The sequence below is a fragment of the Rhinatrema bivittatum genome, chromosome 5, assembly GCF_901001135.1.
Source record: "Rhinatrema bivittatum chromosome 5, aRhiBiv1.1, whole genome shotgun sequence".
In the NCBI taxonomy this organism is placed as follows: domain Eukaryota; kingdom Metazoa; phylum Chordata; class Amphibia; order Gymnophiona; family Rhinatrematidae; genus Rhinatrema; species Rhinatrema bivittatum.
In genome coordinates, this window is record NC_042619.1 from 205,294,503 (window position 1) to 205,308,101 (window position 13,599).

General features: G+C 44.5%; 1 protein-coding gene across 3 annotated transcripts in view; it reads right to left on the reverse strand.

The window, feature by feature from the left end:
• The window catches only part of POLA1 (DNA polymerase alpha 1, catalytic subunit), a 1,013,915-nt gene that overhangs the window by 919,167 nt on the left and 81,149 nt on the right, over window positions 1-13,599 (reverse strand). The window lies entirely within an intron of this gene.

Genomic DNA, 13,599 nt, shown 5'->3' on the forward strand with positions numbered 1-13,599 from the left:
AATGAAACAGTAATGAAATGGTGCAATATATTGGGGGATATTGCAAATATTTACAGATATTTACAAGTGTATGATATCTATGTGATCCCCTGAAGAAGCACACACAGCGGCAATAGCAGATATGAAAACGGCAGTAGTGAAGGCTTTAGAGCCCGAACTAAAGAAAATATTCGCCAAATTGACGGAATTATCAGCATCTCTAGCTGGATTCGAAAGGCACTTCACAGACCTGGAGCAACGGGTGTCAGACATTCAAGATGGCCTTCACACCTCTCAATCTCATTGTTAAAATCATCGCTGGCTAAACATGCAGACCACCTAGAGGACCTGGAAAACCATTCACGATGGTCCAATCTCAGGTTTGTTGGTCTCCCCGAATCCTTGGAGGAGAGAGACTTACCCCAATTTTTAGAGTCATGGCTCTCGCAGGAACTGGGCCTGGCTTGTACGCATGGCCCTCTACAAATAGAACAGAATAACGGGCGTAGCATGACCGGCCACGCATTGTTGCGAAGATTTTCAATTTCTGCATAAAAGTGAAATACTTCAGGTGATTCATTCAGACAAATCTCTTGGTTTTTCAAGACTTTTCTGCAGCTTTGGCAACACAACGACGTACGTTCTCCCCGTTCTGCACCAAATTACATGCCATGGAGAAGGTACAGAGAAGGGCTACCAAAATGATAAGGGGAATGGAACAACTCCCCTATGAGGAAAGACTAAAGAGGTTAGGACTTTTCAGCTTGGAGAAGAGACAACTGAGGGGGAATATGATAGAGGTGTTTAAAATCATGAGAGGTCTAGAATGGGTAGATGTGAATCGGTTATTTACTCTTTCGGATAGTAGAAAGACTAGGGGCACTCCATGAAGTTAGCATGGGGCACATTTAAAACTAATCGGAGAAAGTTCTTTTTTACTCAACGCACAATTAAACTCTGGAATTTGTTGCCAGAGGATGTGGTTAGTGCAGTTAGTATAGCTGTGTTTAAAAAAGGATTGGATAAGTTCTTGGAGGAGAAGTCCATTACCTGCTATTAAGTTCACCTAGAGAATAGCCACTGCCATTAGCAATGGTAACATGGAATAGACTTAGTTTTTGGGTACTTGCCAGGTTCTTGTGGCCTGGATTGGCCACTGCTGGAAGCAGGATGCTGGGCTTGATGGACCCTTGGTCTGACCCAGTATGGCATTTTCTTATGTTCTTATGGGAGTGTGTGCGGTCCTAGTTTACCCCACCAAGCTTCAAGTAGCAACGCTCGGGGGGGTACGCACTGGTTTTCGGCGGTTGATGATCTTCAACAATTTATGAGTACAATGGATACATCATCAGCAGGTACACCGGCATTGCCAGGAGAAGGTGTCAAGTGAGATCTGGCAGGAGCCGTGGAAGCAACGGAATTTATTTTTACTCAGAGGCTAGCTAATGCCCTGCCATTTCCATTGTTGAAGGGAAGCAGTACGCCACTCACTCGCTTTCCCCTTCTCTTTATTTTTTTTTTTTTCACTGTTGGACCACAGTTCATCTCGGACAGTTTAGAAGTTCTTTTATACATAGGTTTTTTTCTGAGCTACAAAGCTCTAGGGCAACTTGACTATTTCCTTCTCAATAATTTGCATTCTCACTGGTTTTATGTTGGCACAGAGGCGTGAATATGGGTTGAGATCCATTTCATATCATTTTCTTGTACTGTCGCTATGGTTGGGATTGGATTGGGAGTGTGAGACCTGTTTGTATGTAGTGATCTCACTTTGAATTAGGGTATGAGTACGATCAAAAGGTCATGGAGAATTGGGGCGGGGGGGGAAGATCTGGGAAGGGGAACTGTGGGTTGAACTTTGTCTCTTGTTTATGTACTGTTACTGTTTTTCTTATGTGTATCTGAAGCCATACTATCATACGCACTGGATAGTGAGGATGAGAGGAGAGCCTGTGCTGGGAGAGTCCCCTTCTAGTCAGATATCAGCGAATCCCTTAATTCTAGCCAGCTAATCATATAGATAAGGATGGCTAACCAAGGGACCCACATATACTCCTGGAATGTGTGTGGCATTAATTCTCCTGTTAAGAGGTCCAAGATTCTCACTACCTTAAAATGGAAGTCGGCAGACCTAGCATTTTTACAGGAAACACCTCAGTGATTTAGAACACACAAAACTGTGCCAAAATTGGGTTGGTACGGTACATTTTGATCTGCATCCACAAGTCAGCAGGGGTAGCTATTTTAACACACAAACACCTGCCTATAACTATTCAGACTGAAATTAAAGATCCCCAGGGACGATACCTTATTCTCATTGCAGATTTTAATCATGTTCCTATTGTTTTATGTAATCTTTAAGCTCCTAATTACAGACCAGCTTTTTTTTTTTTTTTTTTTTTTTTTTTTTTTTTAAGGACATTTATCGGCTTCTCCTTCCTTATAAGGAGCAAGTTATTGTTATAGGGGGAGATTTCAATGCTGTCCGGGACCCCCAACTAGATAAATCTCATGGTAATCAGAAAGATAACAGATCTAGTCAAGGGATCTCGCTTTTGGAGCGATCTTTGTACTTGTGGATGCCTGGTGAATCCTTCTGAGAAGGATTTTACCCATTTATCCCAGGCCCATGCAACCTATTCTAGACTGGACTATATTTTAGTCAGCAGCCACATTTTCTCTAAAATTAGACACCCAGGGATTGATATTATTTCTGACCATGACCCTATTTGGCTTGAGTTATGGTCTCCAATATCTCAGTCCTCCTTCATTTGGTGATTCCCTTATTTCCTAGCCAATGACACTCATTTTCAAGATTATTTGCATGCAAAATGGAATGAATACTCAAATTTGAATTGTAATCATATAAACTATCCTATCTTGTTTTGGTACACTGCAAAGGGGATGTCATTTCATTTCTGGCCCACAGGAGGAAAATGCTGGACAAACTATTTTTAACCCTGAGCGGTCAACTTCAGCACGCTAAACGCACTCTACTGCAATTCAATACTTGATCTGACAGAGCGTTTTTTTCCAATACAAACAGCAATAAATTCTCTTATTCATCAGTTGTATTATCAGTTTAAGTTAGTTCAGGGAAACTGATGGCAAGTTTGATAAAAACCGCTCGGGGTCCTCAATACATTCCAGCACTGTGTTCCCTCTTGGGCCAAATTGTTACTGATACCCCCACCATTTTAAAATGTTTCCAGAAATACTATTCGGACCTTTACACTTCTGAGGGCTGGGACCAAGAGAAATGTGACAGGTTCTGTGCCCAAATTAATCTTCCCTGTCTAACTTCCGATCAGTGCACTTGGCTGAATTGACCAATCACTGAAGAAGGGGTTAAATTAGCTATTCGTCAGGCAAAACGCTTTAAGACTCCAGGCCCGTTGACTCTTTAGGAACCCCTTTAACACTAGCTTTTAATACTTTGGGACAATCCGGTACCTATCCCGAGCATGTCAATAGTGCTCATATAACCCTCAGTCCCAAACCAGGTAAAGATCCCCTCTCTCCTGCATCTTATCGACCCATCTCCTTATTGAATTATGATAAATTATTGGCAAAAATATTGGCAGAGCATTTAGCTGACATTTTACCATCTCTCATTAAGCCGGGCCAAGTAGGCTTTGTCAGGAAGCGATATGCCCTTACCAACATTAAGCTTGTATTGACAGCTATGACGCTCTGCAGTCGAACAGAAGAACCCTATCCAGTAGTGAGTTTTGATGCTGAAAAAGCATTTAACAGGGTGGAGTGGGGATACTTGTTCCATCTTCTGCACTGTATGGGAATGGAGGGGTTCTTCTTTAACGTGATTCAGCTGCTTTATGCCCCAACTGCATCCATACTCGCTAATAGATCACAATCGGAAACCTTTCCTGTCTCCAGAGGTACTCGACAAGGTTGCCTGCTTTCCCCCTTTTTCTTTTAAATCTCAAACCTTTGTTATTATTCATACAATCCACAGCAGAGGTGAAGGGGATATGGCTGCAATCTTATTTAAATATGCAGCCTTTGCTGATATATTAGTGCTTCTCACGGACCCCAAATGATCGTTGAACTCTGTTATTGATATTTCAGGACTCTGGAGTTTTTTCAGGCCTCCGACAATCAAGAAATTGGAAGCCTTGGCCTTTCTAGAGGCTCTTAAAGAAAGATGGGGGGAACCCTTTTCATTACAATGGGCCGGTAACTATTAGATAACTTGGCGTTCGCCTCTCCACAAATTTCTCTACTATATTTGGTCTTAATATCTCTAGTTTATTAAAATCTTCCCGGGATAAATTGCGGGCGTGAAGGGATTTACTACTTTCTCTGGGAAGCTGTATAAACGTATTCAAAATGATCATTCTTCCCAAGTGACTATGTCCTTCAGAACCTGCCACTTAATATTAAACATAAATGATCTTTTAAACCTAGTTAGAGCTCTAAGCTCTAATCTGGTGAGATAAAATGTCAAGAATCCCTCTGGGGTGGTTGAAAGACCAACGGAGATTGGGAGGTATGGGGGTTCCCAACTTAGCGATTTATAATGTAGCCAGTAATCTATGCATTGTATGGAAATGGCTCTTAGAAAGCTCTCTTTATGTCAATATAGCTGAGAGGACACTGGTAGCCCCCCCCTAGACCTGAAATATGTCTTGCAGGCCCCTTCAGCTAGACTTCCAGCCTCTCCATTACACAATCTTGTTATATCACCCTTTCGACAGGCATGGACACAATTGGCCAAGAACCTCGGGATATCACGGGACTGCTCTTGTTTACTTCCAATTCAAGGAAACCTTGAGTTCACCCCTGGTTCTCAATCTGCTGGCATTCACTCCTGGATATCTCAGGGAATTAATCAGTTAGTTCATCTCTTGGATGATGAAGGTAAAATCTTCACATTCCAAGGTTTGAAGGGCATATACAGGCTACGGGATTTCCCACATGTTCACATATCTATAACTCTAACACTATGTCCAATCCCTACCTGCAGAATCAAGGCTACCAGCTGTCTTTCATTCCCTGGACACTTTTTCTGTTTGAAAAAAATCACAAGCCTTATCCTTGTCCACTTATTACAAGAGTTTACAGAAGATTACAAGAGTAGATACCTGCCCTATTCTGGCAGAGAAATGGAACAGGGATGGAGTGTTTGTGATTAGGGCAGCTGTTTTTCAATCCTGTTTCAAACATGTATTAGTAATATCCGGTAATCAATATTATTGGGAAATGCAGTACAAATTCCTTCGGAGATCTTTTGTATCTCAAATTTTGTATCAATCTAAATTAACCATCTCAGCCATTTGTGAGAAATGTCATGCAGCAGTAGGAACACTATCCCATTCATTTTGGGCATGCCCCCCATTAAACGGTTCTGGGGATGTATTGCGAATTATGGTGAAGACCTCTTAAGCACCCAAGTTCCTTTATCCCTGAAGGTCTTGTTTGATTGCATTCCCCCATTATTGGTCCGAGGTACAGGACCTCATTTGTTTAAGAAAGCAAGTGCAATTGGGGGGAAAAAGTGATATTTTTATTTTGAAAAGGACCTGACATTCCCTCCTTTTGAGTTTGGTGTAATCACTTACACCGTATGATGCAAATGGACAATATGGCGTCACGCATCTCGCCTCAACTTCGATGAAAGTTTGTCAACCTGGGACAGTTACCTTCAAGTGCTGCCACACCAAGCCAGGAGAGTTTGATCCTGAATGACTGACTTGTAATTCTGTATGTTTGGCTTCTATGTTAACTGCTGACAATACAATACTTGATTAACGATCACTGGGAGGGGTTGGAAGGGAGGGGGTTTAATGTAATACAAAGTCTACTGTACAGTTATTCTCATATGTTGATACTTGGGGCTGCATCAGGAACCCTGCACCTCAGGTTCTGTTTGTCTTATTCTTAATAAAATATATTGAACTAAAAAAGGGGCAGTCTCCCTCCCAGCTTTGCTGGGGGAGCAGACCAGCTTGCTTTCATTAGGCACCCTTACTTCCACCTCCCCCCTGGGCACTACCATTGGGCACCCTTACTTCCACCTCCCCCCTGGGCACTACCATCACAGGGAGATAGATGTTGCACTTGAAAGAACTGTTGCCTATTCAAGCTCTGCTTTTGCTTTGCAGCAACGGAGCCTCTGCTTGACCGAAATCTCCTCACATCTCGAAAACTAGTCCACAGCAGAAAGGACTTCCTGGCAATTTACTTGTCCTCGGGCAACTTATTTCCCTTTGACTCTCCCAACTGCTTAATCAGTTGCTCTAGTCCTCTCTGAACAGCAACTTGCCCTTAAAGGAAAGGCTATCCAGCTGTGCCTTTGACCACATATCCGCGGATCAATTCGGCAACCACAGAAGACTCTGCGCCGCCATTGCCAAAACCATATTCCTGGATGACATGCGAACCTTGTCGTACAGAGCATGTGCCACGAAGGCAATGCCTGCTTCCAAATGGGCAGCCTGAGCAGCCTCACTGGATGCTCCTGCCATCCTCTCATGAGCCTTCTGAGACCAGCACAAACAGGCCCACTGCAGACAGCTGCCCGGAGACTTAAGGCCGAAACCTCAATCTCTTCAGCAAAATTTCCAGTTTCTGATCCTGCACATCCTTCAACGCGGCTGCGCCTGACAACAGGATATTTGTCTTCCTGGTCACCGTTGACACGGCTGCATCCACTTTAAGAATTCTCCAGGACTCTAAGGTCTGTTCCGACAAGGGACACAGTTTAGCCATTGCCCAGGCAACCTTGAGTCTTCAGTGACCCTTCCAAGACTGGGCTCATTTCCTCATTGTCAGAGCCTTCCTCACAACCTTGATCTCTAGGTTCTCCAGAACTTGGGGAATGAGGATGCAGCTCTTCCTCACGGAAGAGCCAGACCACCCAAGGATTATCCCCCCTCAGCTACCAGGATTTCCTCGGAATCCTGTATTGGGTCCTCCATCATGGCATCAGGATCCTTATCCTGCATCAGATTCTTTATCTGGATCCCTGGACCGCCCTGAAGTTGCTCGGAGCCACCCGTGTCGTCTGACATGTCCCCAGCGCCATCTGCGGACTTCCAAGCCCCAGCAACAGTCGAATGCCACCAGATCCTTTAGATATTTTTCCCCCAGGTTTCTTAGGTGTCCAAGCCTTTCAAGGGAGCCATCTCTTGGACCCTGCCTCCTTCTTGGCCAAATAGGCCTTGTGGAGGAGCAGGATAAAATTAGTGGAGAACCCCTCCGAATCAGAAGAACTCTGATCAGGTTCCGCGTCCCCCGGGTCCCCCTCCGCCCGCCCCCAGCATGCGCAGGGGTCTGAATCACAGGAAAAAGCAGGGGAGGGAAATCCTGCAGCTCCACAACCGAAGCCATGCGCTCCTAGCATGTGAAACCAAAATGGCCACCTTGTCCTCAGACCCCCCCCAAGGGCCTTCTGCACCAGCACTACCGCACTCAAGGCAGCAAACTTTCCGGCGAGCCCCTCGGAGGGCCCACCCCCCAGATGCATTCAGAGCAAAACACGGCCGCACTAAGACACGCCCATTTCTCTCCACAGCTGCAGCAAACTTTCCTATGCCAAGCAGGCAGCACTATGATGCAAGATCGGACCTAAAAATAGCCCCTGCCTGCAACACAGTCAGCAATGTTGTCCTGGTGCTGTCACTCGGCCCTGACCATGCCAAAAATCTGGCCCTGCTCACCTCAGACTGCCTCCCGGCAGCACACTGCAACCAGCCACTGGAGCCTTGCTTCAGCCTGTACTTCCTCCTGCATTGCTTTTTTTGATTTTTTTTTTTTAAAGAAATAGACGCAATCGAAAGGGAAATAAAACAAAATACTTCCCTGCTTCTGGCTGAAAGGGTCTGATCAATATGAGAGGCAAGGATCCAGAGGAGGTGAGGGAATCAGGACCCCTGGCTATCAAACCCTGCAGACAAGGGCTGAGCTAGGACCTCTACCTGAGGGATGGCCCACGAAGGAACCTAGCACCTCAGGGAACCGTCCTCTAAAAATCTTCCTTCCCTGAATGTCCTTCTTTCTCTCCCTAGGCTGCAGGTTTGCACCTCTACCATCTGCTGAAAACAAAGAAATACTGGGGGACTGCATGTGGCACTCTAGGATATGTAGCAGCTCCTAAAAGTTTGTTCTCTACCTCCATCTTTTTGTAGTGATGAATAAACCTACTTGTCTGGACTGATTTGAGGTACAAGCAGGAAAACTTTTTTTTTTTTTTTTAATTACTCTTTACCTGAGTTCAGCCCGTCCTGGCTAAATACTGAGTCAGTCTCCAGCTGCTGGTGGGAGAGGGCATATACCTTCACCGCCATGCTCGGCTTCCTGCACCCACTTGACTTTCAGCTTTTTTTTTCCCTCACAGCTAAGTCCATGCTGGCAGAACCCAACCATTGGACCAAGACTCACCTAAGGGAAGGATTCGAAGATATCACCTCAAGAAACTCGAACGAGGAAGGGACTATAAGATAGAGGGGGGCAATAAACTTTTCTTCTTTTCTCCTTTTATAAAAAAAAAACAAAAAACCTTAAGGCAATCCCCAATAGGGAGATGCACATCCACCATCTGCTGGAGATAGAGAATACTGGCAGATTTATGTCAGTGCAGGGGTATATATACCATGATTTTATTTATTTTAGGTTTTTATATACCGGCATTCATGATACAATCACATCATGCTGGTTTACAGTTGAACAAAGGGGTGCAAAATACATTAAAACTGGAACCTGTGCAGAGGAGAATTGCAGTTACAATGAACAAGGATGATCGAACTGGGAGAAGAGAGAAATACAGTAGTAATTTATCATCATATAGAGTTATTTACAAAGAACTGGTGTGACTGCATTATAGATGTTGATGAGGTGGAATTTAGGAGGAGTCTGGAAAAGCTTGTTTAAACAGCCAAGTCTTACGTCTTTTTCGAGAGGTTGGGAGGCAAGGCTCCTGTCTGAGATCCGGTGGGATGGAATTCCAGAGTGATGGTCCAGCTGTCGAGAAGGCCCGTTCTCTTAAAGTTATATGCCGAGTGGATTTGGTATGAGGTACCTGGAGAGATCCTCTGTATGCTTCTCTGGTGGGTCTTGAGGAGTTATGTTGGCTGAGCGGGAATTGTAGGTCAAGTGTTGTAAGGTGGTGGATGGTTTTATATATAATGGTGATGACTTGAAGATGATTCTAAAGTGAATAGGGAGCCAATGTAGGTTTTTTAGGATAGGGGGATATGTGGTCTCTTCTCCTGGTGTTAGTAAGAATTCTTGCATTTTGGACCATCTGTAGCGGTTTGGTGTACGAAGATGGGAGACCTAGTAAGATAGCGTTACAGTAATCTATCTTTGAGAAGATTATTGCTTGTAGTATCGTTCTGAAATCTTGAGAGTGAAATAGAGGTTTTATCCTTTTCAGCACTTGGAGTTTGTAGAAACAGTCCTTGGTTGTATGGTTGACAAATGCTTTCAAATTCATCCTGTTATCAATTATAACTCCTAAGTCTCTCACTTGGGTGGAGAGTGGGTTGGCTGGAGGAGTAATGGTGGTGCTGCTATTTTCTGGGGAGATGAGCAGGAGTTCAGTTTTGGCAGCATTTAATACGAGGTTTAGGCTGACAAGAAGGTACTTGATTTTTTGGAGGCAGGTTTCCCCAATGTTCGAGAGTTTTAGAGAAGGATTCTTTAAGGGGGATCACTATCTGGACATCATCCGCATAGAGAAAATGTTTAAGTTTTAGATTGGTTAGGAGCTGGCACAGCGGAAGGAGGTAAATGTTGAAGAGCATGGGTGATAGGGAGGATCCCTGTGGGACTCCTACAGGTGAGTCATGGCGGGGGGATTCTTTGTTGTGGATTCTAACTTTGTAGACTCTGTTGTTGAGGAAAGTTTTGAACCAGGCTAGTGCCGTACCTGTTATACCAATGGTTTATTAAGATGGAATGGTTAACGGTGTCGAAAGCTGCCGAGAGGTCCAAAAGAATCAGTAGGAATGATTGTCCTTTGTCGAGACCCAAAATGAGGTAGTCTCAACGATACGAGGAGGGATTCTGTACTAAAAGCTTTGCAGAACCCATATTGGGAAGGGAATAGTAGTTTGTTATCTTCGATGTAGTCTGAAATTTGAATGTTAACTAGTTTTTCCATGATCTTAGCTATGAATGGTAGGATGTAGGATCCAAATTTGGCTTCTTTAGTAGTGGTTTGAGGGACACCAGTTTGAGTTCGTCTGGGTATATTCCTTGAGATAGAGAACAGTTTATGATGTCCGTCAGCGTTTTGGAGATGGAGTCAGGGATTGTCAGGAGATGTTTGATGGGGATATGGTCTGAAGGATGAGAGGAAGGTTTCATTTTCTTTAAAACTGAATGGATCTCTGTGGTGGTGATGGGTTCGAATGATTCAAGACGTGTTTTTTTTGTTGGTTAGTTGGTGTGAGCTCAAGTAAGGGAGGGTGAAAGTAGGCAGCTGTGTTAGGAGGTTAATGATTTTGTTTTGGAAGAACAGGGCCAGTTCTTCGGCTTTTGATTGTGCTTGATTGTTAGGGATATCCAGTGCGTTGATTTGGGTTAGATTGGATACAAAGGCAAAGAGCGCTTTGGCGTTGAAGACAAGGTCATGGATCTTATGCGCGTAGAAGTCCCTTTTAGATCTAGAGGTGGAAGTCTTGTAATGGTGTAGGGCCAGTTTATAGGCAGAGAGTGTGCTTGTACAAGGGGCTTTACGCCATTTGCTCTCTTTCTGTCTTAAGCTTTGTTTCAATTTTCGGAGTTCATTGGTGAACCACGGTTGTCTTTTGGACGCGTTAGTGTTGGGTTTTTTTGTTGTAAGGGGTCATAGTTTGTTAGCTATGGATTCTGTAATGTTGTTCCAGGAGAAGAGAGCCGTGTTAGGGTTGGTGAGGTCTATGAGAGGAAGTTGGGAGGTCAGTTGATTGCTGAGGTCTTCAGAAGAGCAGGATCTTCTATATTGGAAGGAGGGTTGGGGTGCGAGGTCGGTGATGGTTTCTTTCAGCGTGAACATGGTTGAGATTAGTGTATGATCTGACCAAGGGACCTTTCTTGCAATTAAGGTGAGATGACTGCTTGATGCCAGAGTTTACGAAGATTAGATCCAACACGTGACCTGCTTTGTGTGTGGGTTTGTTGACTATCTGATTGAATCCCATGGCTGAGAAGGCAGTGAGGAAGGCTTCGCAGCTGGATGAGAGTGTGGGGTCGTCTACGTACAAATTGAAATCTCCCAGGATTATTGCTGGAGCGTCCAAATTAATAAGAGTTGTGATTATTTCAATAATAGGGGAAGTGTCTTTCCAGGAGGCCCGGGGGGGGGGGGGGGGGGGGGGGCGTAGACTAGTAGAATTTGAAGTTGGTCTGATGTGAAAAGGCCGATTTCTAGTTTAGGATCTGATTTGACAGGGTGTTGAGTGAATCTGAAGCCTTTTTTAGTTGCTAATAAGATGCCCCACCCCTTTTTCTGTCGAGGGAGAGAAAAGATGTCGTAGGTCAGTGTTGGTAGTTGATTTATTATTGCTGTATCTGTGGGTTTTAGCCATGTTTCAGTTAATGCACATATGTCTGGCTTGGCATCTAGAAGGTAATCATTGAGGATCAGAGATTTCTTGGTAAGGGATTGCGCATTAAAAAGAGTTATGGAGAATAGAGTAATACCTAGAAGTTGGGTGATCGGTGCAATCAGGATACGGGTAAGGGTTATTAATGAGCGGTGTCGGGCTTGCCTGGTGGAATTTCCTGTAGAGGATTTATAGTGTTGGAGAACAGGGATTGGGGAAGCTGGATACATTCTGGCTTGTTGAGCCTGAAAGAAGTGGACTAGCTGGGTGGTTCAGAAGAAAGCTGGACAGTAGTTGGGAGGTTGTGGGTTGATTTGCTGAGAGATGCTGGGCTGCAATGTAAACTAGACGGGGACTATTGGCCATAGGAGGAATGTGGAAGAAGCGAACAGGGAGAGTATGATCGGCCGCCGTGGGAGGTTCCGGCAGCACTCCGGCGCCTAGCAGAGCCCCGATTTAAATCCCAGCAGGGCTGTCCCTGATTGGATGCACGTGTGGAGCCTGTCGTCAGGGGTTGGTTAAACTCGAGGGCCGAATCGCGGCTGAGGCAAGGGCGGGCCGAGCTCCTGGGCTTGGGCTGGCGAGCGGCGTGGCAAGTCTCACGGTCGGCGCTGAAGCAGTTCGGGGTCAGTCAAAAATCCATTTACCTTACCCCGGTGGGTCTTTGGCGTCGACTGCGTAAGCCTTACCCGGCTGTGCCGTCCGTGGGAGAGAGAGCTGAAGGCTGGGAAGATAAATGCCAGAGAGAGGGGCGGCTGAGGTTGCTTGAGTGATTGCTGGGCATGGTGACTGAAGAGATGTTGGTTTGTCTGAAGTCTGAAGCGAATGCTAAAGTGGGCAATTGTGAAAGCAGCTAGGAAAGTGCTGCAACTGCACTCCGGGGCTGCACGAAGGGGAGCACAAAGGGGCCTGCCCCTTTGTTGCGCACCTTTGGAGCATGGCGCCTAGCTGCCGCGCTGAGTTTAAAGGCCAGTCGGGGCTGTCCCCCGATTGGCTGTTCTGCAGCTGCTTTTCTGATTGGCTCCGGTGCGACGGAGAGGAGGAGGAAGAGGCCAGCGTCTCAAGTCGGGGCAGCCTCGTGGTCGGCGCTGGCGGCGGCTGTGGGTAAGGGTGCAGGATGTCAGCTTTGCTCTATCTCCACCTGCTGGTAGAGGTGCATAACCACTTGTCATGGATCCATCTATCCAAATGCTAAGAAAACCAAATTACAGCAGCTACTTACTCTTTATAAGTAATCTAACTGGATGGAATTGGATAATCTTTTAATACTGTCTCTGGTTTAACTGGGGATTGAAATTGATTAACATATTTAAGTGTCAACACTCAAAAGCAGGATATTTTGTCCTGTCTCCCATGTTAAAGGAGACGTACTCATGTTAAGTACACATACTAAATGATCTTTTTTCCTTCACCTACTTTCTTGAAGACTTAAGTGCATTAATCATCACTCACAAAAAATATTTTTGAACCTCATTAAGATGATCTTAACTGGTCTCCCTATTCAGTGAGTTTGTATATGTTAAATATACACAAGGAATCTCTAAGAATACTTAGTTTCTGCAAAATAAAGTTTGTCTGTAAGCAATTTTCAGGTCATTTTTTTTCTTTTAATTCTCCTGAAGTAAAAATAATTGTCAATATAAAAATGCTATAAAGGAGGGATTCTACACCAAATTCTTCATCCATAGACTTGCAGAAAGTTAAAAACCTTGGCTAAGGGCACACTATTATAAATATACAAATATATCAATCTAACAGGATACAAAAGACATGTCAGCATTGTGAACAGCTTATTGGTAAAAGTTTTTCATAAATCTGGATACTGCTGTTCACTGATCATTCAAAAACAATATGGCCAATAAGAAGTACATCTCATGGGATGTGTGTACATTTAAATGGGAGAGGAGCATATCATAATATACATCACAAGACCTATTATGTTATGAAGACTCTACATATTTCACATGTTGGCCACGTCAAATCTGAGTGTAGGATTCATATGCACAATTTTGGAAGATGTCACTCAGTTCCATGCAGAAACCAACAAAGTGACCTGATTGGTAAACTT